At 38.7% G+C, this 10,712-nt stretch overlaps 1 non-coding gene across 1 annotated transcript; it reads right to left on the bottom strand.

Annotated features, from left to right (window-relative positions):
- Window positions 1-1,661: 1,661 nt before the first annotated feature.
- Window positions 1,662-1,768, bottom strand: LOC145060833 (small nucleolar RNA R71). Its single transcript, XR_013687015.1, has one exon. It is a non-coding gene; the product is annotated as a small nucleolar RNA R71 (small nucleolar RNA).
- Between the last annotated feature and the right edge of the window lie 8,944 nt (window positions 1,769-10,712).

The raw sequence follows: 10,712 nt of genomic DNA, 5'->3' as shown, positions 1-10,712 counted from the left end.
GTTTAGTGGACAATACATTGCTAGAGCAAGGATTGACCACATATTAGATAAGTAATAAAGGTTACAACTTTAGCCGTGTTGGAGAATATAATATTAGATAAGTAATAAAGGTTACAACTTTAGCCGTGTTGGAGAATATAATTTTGATCATAATTGTGTTTGATTAATTGTCTTGACCATAGACAATTATTTAGATATATCTTACATATCCCAATTATCATTAATAACTAATTTTGTGTTTGCTTGTGTATGGCCATTACATAGTAGTACATGGATTGGTAAAAATATTAGTAGATTGGATAAAGATTGTTGATTACATATAAATTGGTAACCAACTTTATTAATCCATAAATAAGAGATATCCGTAGGAAAAAAGTGGATATGAAACTAAACGAAAGTGTTTTTAACATCTTGATTACAATCGATTTTAGTTGAGTGCTTAAGTTAGTCTGAACTTGCAAAATCAGATAAAAACTCCACTTTAGATAATTGTTTTTAGATTAATTTTTAGTAGTCAAATTATTAGCTAAATTTGTTCCCTATGTTCGATACCCAACTTACTTACTATACTATATACTGACTAGGTACACTGCCTATAGGTGCATTAGTAGATAAGTAGTTAGATTTATAAATTTAAAGCTAGATAGGTATAAATTGTGCACATCAAGTTTTTCTCGTCGTTGTCGGGGATCGGCTAATTTAGTTTTTGATTTAGGTTAATCGATCCTTTTTGTGGGGTTAAACCTGCAAAAAGTTAATTTTTAGCATTAGTTGATTTTTCTGAATAATAAACCTCACGACATGAGCTCTAAGCCTCACGACGTGAGCGTAGAGATTTCATATTTTCTTTCGTTTTTGTTGCGACAACACGAAGTGGTATTCCTTACCACGTCGTGGTGAGCAGTCAGTAGGCCTTTTTATATAGTTTTTGTTCATTTTTACGTTTTTATTTTTTATTTTTGTTGTAGTAGTATCTGACCCATGGATCTAGCACACCTTTGATACCAACACTTGAAGATCCAGAGTCTGCCCTTCGTAAAAAGACAGATAAGAACGTAGGAGAAACCAACCCACCAAAGAAATCACCTTTCAAGGATCTTAAATAAGTTATTGAAAAGAAGAAAGACAAGAACGTAGGTGAATTGAGCAATTCCTCAAAAGACGAAAGCAAGGTTGAAAGCTTTGAGCAAAATCCTAATACTCAAGAAACCAAATACGAGTCCAAACCCGGATTAGAAAAAGAAGTGAGCGAACCTGAAGAAGAGCCAAAAGATGAGATGGCGAATGCTGCCAACATGTCCATGGAAGCATACAAGAAAAGAATCCGAGAGGACACCAATCTCGGTCTAGTGTAACTTGCAATTCCCGCTACCGCAACATTCGAGCTTAAAGGACATATTCTTGCTACACTTAAGTAAGTACCATTTTCTGGGAAAGATCATGAGGATGCTTACAAACACCTTGATGAAGTCAATGGCATAGCTAATTACTTCAACATCCCGAATGTTCCATGAGAGACGGTGTTACTGAGAATGCTTCTAGTCACCTTTAAAGGAGCTGCTAAAGATTGGTTGAAGGCGCTTACACCCGGTACAATTACTACATGGGTGAAAATGCGTGAACAATTCTTCGAACATTTTTTCCCACCGTCTAAGGTTGCTAAACTCAAGAATTCCATAGCAAACTTTGAGCAACAACCGGGTGAGTCACTATATGAGGCATGGGAGAGATACAAGGGATTAATAAGGAATTGTACCCAAAATGATTTAAAATGAGCAACAAGAAGTATCAATCTTCTATGATGGGGTAAATGTGATGACAAGGCGACTCCTTGATTCTCAAGGACCTTTGGCAAAGAAAAATCCCGGTGAGATTACAGAGTTGATTGAAGAGTTTTCTAAGCATTCGTGTGAATACCACAATCCTCGAAATGATGGAGCAAAAGAACTTAGGAGTGACACTTCTGAGGACATGGAAACTATTTTAGCTATGCTAAATACTATGGATTGAAGAATGAAAAAATGGACCAATCCATACATGTTATTCGTGTGGGTTGTGAAAGATGCAATGGTCCACATTTGACTTAAGATTGTCATATGGACGAAAACGGGAATAAGATGGCTCAAGGTCGAACGGGACTCGATGTCGGGGGAGGCCCAATGTGAGGTAGGGGCACAGGATGTGTTATTTATGTATGGTATGTGGTATTTTAGGGAACTCACTAAGCTTTGAGCTTACGGTTTTTAGTTCATATTTCAGGTACTTCCAGATTGAAAGGGAAGAGTCCGGGATGATTGCAGAGCACACACCACCTTTTTCCACATTTCTAGATTTACTATGATATGTTTTGATGTAGTGACATACTTTAATCTCTTTGGGGTTGTATGAAAATGATAAGATTAATGTTTTTATTAAATCAAAAATGAAATTTTCCGGTCTTATTTTTGGGACGTTAGAAGTTGGTATCAGAGCCTTGATTTGAGGGATTCAGACATACTCTCGGGTGTGTCTGAACTCAAATTGAGGATTTGGTAAAGTTTTTCAAAAGAATTTATTTTTAAGAAAAGGGTTTTCTAAAACAAGAAAGGGTGTGGTGCCTACAATCGATTGACCTCAAGTAAGTTTTCCCAGAATACCCATACATGATATCTGATATGATTTGAATTGTGAATCTATGAATCGCATGGTAGTTAGGTCTAAGGATTTGCTCAATATTTTCATGATAGAATGCTATGAGAGATGCCTTTGTACGCCTATTGTATGAGCATGTAGACTTTCATGCTAGTACTGATTAGTCAGTGATAGGATGACCTGATTAGGTTATGTTTGGTTCTGATTACTTGATGCTCAAATGCTGCCTGCTTTGTGCTTTTTAGGAGTTATAACTAGCTTCATCTAACTCGGAAGTGAATATGTTAAGTTACATATTACCAAGACTATATAATTTTAGAAGGTTATGTTTTAACTTTATTGCGCAACTCTTGTCTGAGTCTAACCGTTGTAGTGTGAGACCTCTCAAATGAAGAATTATCTGGTTTTCGTGATATGTAATTGTATTTGCGAGCTGGTTAGAGGAAGTTAGCGGGAGTTCCTTATGCAGTTGATGGCGGAGAGTGCTGTGGAGTTTACCCTCGAAAAACCTAGGATGAGATCTAGTGTTGGGAGCCTTAACTTGTTGAAGGTTAATTGTATAGATATAAGGTGACTTGGAGGATACAAGGTAATCCTTAAGGAAAGTACGGATAGATGTGGCAGGTAGTATGGGCCCGTACTACTGGAAGCAGAGGATCCGTACTCGAGTTAAGGAGAGTTGCGATGAATCCAGGAAGTTGGTAGAGTTTGTGATCCTTCGATATATTATTATGGTTTATATGATCTATTTCCAGTATGGTGACTCTGTGGGGTAGACCTGTTGGTAGTTGTGGTTCTAGGGAGGGCTCAGGCTTAGGTTCTGGAGTCGGGCAATTGGATGATCAGACGAAGGAGTTTATTTTTCTTGAGATTACACGTTGCATTCTTGATCAGACTCCTGTGATCTTTGGTATGGTCAAGGAAGTCATTCTAGAGATTTTGGATGAACGGTTGAGTTCATTTTGTTGTGATGGTGGCCTTGGTAGGGGCGCGCTCTTTGACCTTCAAGGAGTTTTGGGCATGTGGGACTCCAGACTATTTTGGGGAGAAGGACCCGATAGCGGGCATGCGGTGGTTAACGGATGTTGGTAAAGCTTTCTGCAACAACGGTTGTCTCGAGAGGGGAAATTTCAGACTTGCATCCTGTCTTCTGAAGGACATGGCACGAGATTGGTGGGAGTAGGTTAGGCGTTCCGCTGGTGATGAGGATAATGATTCTATTTCATGGGATGATTTTGTGACCAGGTTCAGGGCTGAGTTTGCACCAGTGATCGAGGTGCAACAGTTGGTGCGAGAGTTTTAGGATCTCCGCCAGACTACTGAGACGGTGGCTGAGATCACTGCGATGTTTCGTGAGAGGGCACTTTTGGTTGCGCAGTATGTGGCAGCAAGGAGATGAAGAAGGCAAGGTATCACGAGATGCTGAAGAGCGCTATTCACCAGTTTGTGAGCCCATCCAGTTGCAAGACACTGGAGGACATGGTAGCGAGAGCCCGAGAGAGGGAGATTGATATTTAGGTGGAGAAGAAGAGGAAGCCATATCAGGGTCAGGATTTTAGGGGATCGGGCAAGAGGCCCAAGGTTCAGGATTCGAGATCGAGAGGCCAGTAGGGCCAAAGCTGCTGTGGGAAGTGTGGCAAGACGAACGAGGGACCATGCATGGTTAGTGGTTCGGGCTACTTCAAGTGCGGACAAACGAGTCATTATAGAACTTATACTGTTACCACCACCACCCCAGGATCTTATCTATTCTTTTCATTGCAATCAGAGGTCCACAAGAAGGCCTAATGTATAAGTCTGGTTGCAGCAGGGCCGGTGTCAGCACCCACTCCTACGACTCTTCGGATCACTAACGACCGCCGGGGCAAGGCAGATGCTCCTTTGGAGAAGACCAGGGCTTTCCAGTTGACGGCCGAGGAGGCTCGCGCGACACCTGATGTGGACACGGGTATGTATCTTCACCTGATCTCCTTATTTATATTGAATTGCTTGCTTATACTTATATGTTTTATTTTAGGATCATTCCTCATTATTGGTATTTCTGCTTTGGTATTGTTTGATTCGGGGGCTACTCGATCCTTTGTATCGCTTGTTCTTGGCAAGAGGTTTGCTGGAGCTCTGAGGGAACTATATTGTCCATTAGATGTCGAGATCGCAGATGATAGATATGTTCGGGTTGCTAGGGTTCATCGAGGTTGTACTCTTTAGTTGTTCGGTGAGGAGTATTAAATTGATTTGTTTCCCATCCTTTTGCATGGGCTCAAGGTTATAGAGGTATGGATTGGCTGAGCCCCAATCGGGCGGTGATCGATTGTGATCAACCATTAGTCCAGACTCGAACCCTAAGTGGGGGAGAGTTAGTGGTTCAGGGAGAGAGAGCTCAAAGTGGGTCGATGTTGTGTTCTGCAGCGATGTGACATCCCCAAAATCTCGGCCAAAAAAGACTGATTTTTATTTATGCTTTTAAAATAATTTCAGAGTAAATCCTTTTGATTTGAAAGAGTTGCGGAATTTGTTCCCAAAAACAAAGTACGATAAAATAATATTTACCAAAGCATTTCATCAAGAAATGTATTTTCATTATATAATCAAAACTCGGGATGTCATGTTCCGATACAGACCATAAAGCATAAACGATAACATTACAAATCATTCAACAAATATATACATATACAAACTTGTAAACAAAACAACTTGTCTTTCATCCATCTTATCCCCTTGGACCACTTCCTGTAATACAAATAAACTGAGTGGGTCAGGCTTGGGAGCCTGGTGAGTATATAGGGTTTTCAACCCACAACAAATAATTATATTTAATTCCACCAACCAACAGTAACCCAATTACCCATTCCCGTTATTCTCACTTTACATCCCTAAAACAACTAACACAAGGGACCTAGTCTTAGAATATTACATCGGGGCGACAACACATGCATTCAGGGGTTTCCCGACAATATACGTCAAATAAGGAAACCATGAGGGGGATGGAGTACAACGAATGAACACCCAAGTTCATTAACACCTACAGGTGGCGAACCTGCCAGCGTTCCACAGGACTGTCTAGAAAAGTCTGTGGTCGTCATCTAAACTCACCTATATGACTGAATCAAAAACAACAACGAGGCCTCTCATTTGTTTATCACACATCAACTATCTACCCACGTTGTACCCAACATATTAGTAGATAAAAAAATATATATTTTTATACATAGTTTAAAACCAGTATATCTGTCACACCCCCAAACCAGACGGCGGAAACGTCCGGGGGCTGTCGTGACTCAATTGAATACCATAACATTGAATATATATGAAACATAACAACATTCGTCACCATTCATTAATATAGTACAACTAGTAGCGTTTACATGAAATACATTGTTTAAACATTACATTCCCAAAAATAAATTGTTCGATTCGTACATAAATAAACTGCAAGCCATCACTGAATATGATTTCCTTTGATTCACTGGTTCCCTGAGAATACAAGTATTTTGAAAAACGTCAACATATGAAATGTTGGTGAGTTCATAAGTAGTTTTTGAAATCCAATGTTTTGTATTGTTTGAAAACCACCAGAAAATCCGATATTTTCTGAAAATAGTATAGAAAAAAAAAGGTGTGAAGATCCATAGGTATGCTTGTTTGATTTTATACTTGTAAAAATTGTTCATTAAAATTGTATGCATTTCGAACCCGTATGTATTGAAAACCCTAGGAAAACCCGATGTTTTCCTAATTTCTTAAATTACATGAAGTCACATTGAAACCATTGCATAGCGTATAGTGTCAGTCCCAGGCGACGTTGGATTATTTTTGAGCATGATTAATTACTACAAACCCGCATTACACAAACGCCCAGTTTATAGCTATACTAACGATCCCGAAGGCGTCGTCCGTTTTAATCACGTTATCCAATCGCCCTGACTATGTGTAGTCCCACATCCGAAGAGAAAGAGGACACGAAGACCTCGATGACTCCATTAACCGGTTGGGGATAAAAATGTACGAGGGGTCCCAGACCCGCCTCGCATGAAATGTAGACTTTACTAGCAATACCAAAGGACCCTTGGGGACCAGTAGTATACAAGCCATTGAAAGTCCCTCTACGTTGTGCCAAGTCGGTGAAACCCAACACTTCGTAGAAAAAAAATGTCTTCGGGCCTTAAGATCAGGTCATTGGGCTAGCTAGGCCCAACAAACAAGATTTTACACTTTTGGGGCCCAAAGATGGTGCGTAGACGTCTGTGCACACTCGCATGTATATTGAATTCCCAAACGTTATTTGTATGAATCGTAGTGTCGTCGTGTTAGTAGTTTCGGATTTTTATTGGTTCGAGACCGAACCAATTCGTTTCACAACGATTTTAGTATTGTAGTGTATTGTATTTCGTCGATAGTCGCGGTGCCATTATTTGATCAAATTGCGTATATTGAATTTGCCTTGAAATTTTCCTGTTTTCAGCCCCTCATTGTTTGTAAAATTTACATTTTCAACCCTTTTATTGAATACTTCCCGGTTTGGTCCTTAAATTAATTTTCTTGACATTTTAACACCAAAAATTATTGAAATTAATATTTTTCAGCATATTTTTCATAGAAAACAGTTTAAGTCCCTGAAAATGCAGTTTTCTAGGTTTTAACCCTTCTTTTTCGCAACTTTGACAATTTTGGCCCAAATTGTAAAATTTTTGCAACTTTGGTCCTTTTTAAATTTAAAAAGCATTTTAAACCTTTGAAAAGGACTTGGAACACTTATAGTCCACTGTTTTACAGAAAAATGCAGTTTTTGGCCCTCCAAATCAGAAAATCTCGCATAATGGGCCTCATTGGGCCGAAAATGTCATTTTTAGCCCATTAAGCTTGAAATTTATGTTTTTAATCCTCTAAATGAGTATATTTCCAGAAATTGTTTTATTGAAACTGTTTTGACACACCTCATCCATCAGAATTCGTGATATGTCAATTTGGGCCCTTAATTTTGTATTTTTCACATTTTAGGTCCAAAATTTGTGTTTTTAACCCAAAGAAAATTGTTACTAAACCACTTAACCATTTTTCTTGAAACACTTTGTATTTAGAAATATATTTGAAGCTAAAATCATTTAACACAAGATATATCTCGGTTTTGAGGGGTTTTATGGCTAGATCCAACATTATAACACACAAATGCATACATATAAGCATGGAAATCATACAAGGCATACAAAACACATATAGATCTACACTTTCACTTGTATTCCCCCCCCCCACAAAACTCATAAAAACAGAAAATAGAGGGTATGAAGCTCACCTTGGGTGTGGTTTCGGTTTTTGGAAGAAAAGATGGAGGAAAACTTGATGATTTTTGGCCTTAGCACCTTTCCTTGGTAGATCTCGAGTTTGAGATGGTTCTAGGATGCAAGATCACGATTTTTGCATAGATTAGGAAAGGATTTTGATAACAACAAGAATCTAAATCATAGATCTATGCATAATCTTACCTTAGATGAAGAATTTGTGGAAATTTCCTCTTGAATGCTTCCTAAAACTCGAGATTTTTGAAGAGGGGAGGAAGGAGAGTTCTTGAGTAATCTAGAGAGAATTTGAGAGATTTTTGTGGGTGTGTGTGGGTGTATGGCCGAGAGTGAGAGAGAGGAAGAAGTGAGGTGATCTTTGAAGTGATACTTGCATGGAAGAATGAGATACAATGCATGGATGTCCTTTGGGTAATAGTGAGGTGGCATCCAAAGTCAACACTTCCATTTCTCTTTGGGTTTGGGCCTTGGGCCGAGAATTGGAAAGGGAAAAGAAAATTTTGGGCCTTTTCCCCTTAAGCCCAAAATTAGAGTTAGTTAGGGTGTGTTTTATACCTAAAAGAATGTGGTAGGATTTTCATATTTTTATTGGACTAGTTTAGGTTATTCATGTATCAAGGCTTTTAGTTCATTTCATTCTAGGTCCAACATGACCTAAAATGTTGAATAAAATAAATGTGGGTCCAATTTGAATCCAATTAGGGTTCTAAACCCAAGATAGTCAAATTGGAAGCTTATTGGTCCATTTGGTCCAATAAGGAAGTTCTAGTCCAAAATGGACCTAATTAAGAACTTCTAGTGTTCCCAATTGTTTGATGACTATTTGTAGTACTTGTATGATGTATTTGATTGAAGTTTTTGATTCACATTAGCTTGAATGTATAGATTACATGACACAAAATTTCCAGTTGTGACAATATCATGTTCAATCAATACATATTCCACATAACAGATGAGACACATACACATAACACGTATTTCATAGAGAATAAATCAGATCTATGAGATAGAAGAAAGTGAATATACATTCACACATATAACAAAAAAATATACACATAACACGTATTTTATATAAAATACTTCGTAATTATACATTAGAAGAAAGTAACCACACACTCACTTGATCAGAAGATGAGCGGACAACACTACGGCTTATAGAAGTAGTATTCTTCGGCAAATCTGGAAGATCTTCACAAAAACCGGACTTCTCGTGGGCAGGGCTTCGGCTCGGGAATTGCACTTCTCAGGATCTTCGGGGCTTCGAGACTTGCTTCGGGGCTCGGGAATGATACCGGGGCTTTGGGATAATTATTGCACGAAAAACGATGCAAAAACGCGAGAGAAAGGGAAGAAATGAGCAAAAGAATCGGCTGCCCTCGACATCCTTTTACAGGGGGCTGGAACTTCGATTTACGCTGGGCGTAATGAGGATAGGATCGCTGACTCCCCCCCTTCGCATAATATCGGTATTTTATATTTAAATTAAATATCGAAAATATTTAATGAACTTCAAAAATTCATATCTTCCTCATACGAACTCCGTTTTCGACGTTCTTTATATCCACGCGTAGGTGAGACTACACTCTACAACTTTCATTTAGAGTCCATCGGCTAATTTTGATTTTATTTTTTATTATTTATTTTTAGTAGGCCGGGACAGGAAAACTCTGTTATAAAATCATAACTTCTTCATCCGACGTCCGTTTTCGCCTATATTTTCATTGTTTCACTAAAATTAATGAGATCTTCAATTCTCGTTTAGATTGTTTCGGCTAAAAAATGCTCGATCTCAAATCGAGTATTCGGGCTGCATACTGCTAAGTCGAAACTTCGAAAAATCATAACTTCCTTGTACGAAGTCAGATTTGGGCGTTCTTTTTATGCACGCTCTCGGTTTAACAAACTCTACGAATTTCGTTTAGATCAATAAGGCTAAATATCGCTCTAACGTAAATTTCACTTTTTACGTCATTCAACGTTGCCGGTTCTGTCGCGAAACTTCGACATGTCATAACTTCTTCGTTATAACTCGGATTTCGGCATTCTTTATATCTTCGGAATCCTTGTTTCGACCACTACATCTTTATGCAAAGATATCGGGCTTATCCCACACTTCAAATTTGACGCTTATTTTATGCTTAATTCATTAAATTATAATAATTAAGAAAATAAACACATAATTCACATAATACTCAAATATTTCATCATTAATACTCCAAAAAGAGTTACAAGGGTTAACCTAGACTATTACATCAATGATAATGCCTAGCCTGGAAACGCGGACGTTACAAGCGAGGGCCATTCACTATTTTTAGTAGGGGTGTTCAGGATTTTTCGCCTATGTTATGGAAACCTAGGATAAGGTTAAGACGACCGTGGATAATGTGCCGACTATACGGTATTATCCCGATGTTTTTCCAGAGGATTTGTCTGGGGTGCCTCCGGAGAGGCGGGTGGAGTTCAAGAGTGATTTGGTTCCAGTTGCGGCTCTAATAGCCAAAGCATCATATCAGTTGGCTCCTCCCGAGATGCAGGAGTTGTCTATACAGCTGCAGGAGTTGTTAGACAAGGGATTTATTCGACCGAGCAGTTCACCATGGGTAGCACCGATTTTGTTTGTGAAGAAGAAGGATGGGTCTCATCGTATGTGCATTGAATCGGGAGCTGAATAAGGTAACAATGAAGAACCATTATCCACTCCCGAGGATTGATGATCTTTTTTACAAGCTTTAGGGTGCATCTTGGTTTTCCAAGATTGATTTGCAAACGAGTTATCATCAGACGAGG

Source organism: Lactuca serriola, chromosome 6 (genome assembly GCF_051521515.1).
Source record: "Lactuca serriola cultivar US96UC23 chromosome 6, Lser_US96UC23_V15, whole genome shotgun sequence".
NCBI lineage: Eukaryota > Viridiplantae > Streptophyta > Magnoliopsida > Asterales > Asteraceae > Lactuca > Lactuca serriola.
The sequence above is the reverse complement of the archived record's forward strand: the minus strand, read 5'-3'. Positions and strand labels throughout refer to the sequence as shown.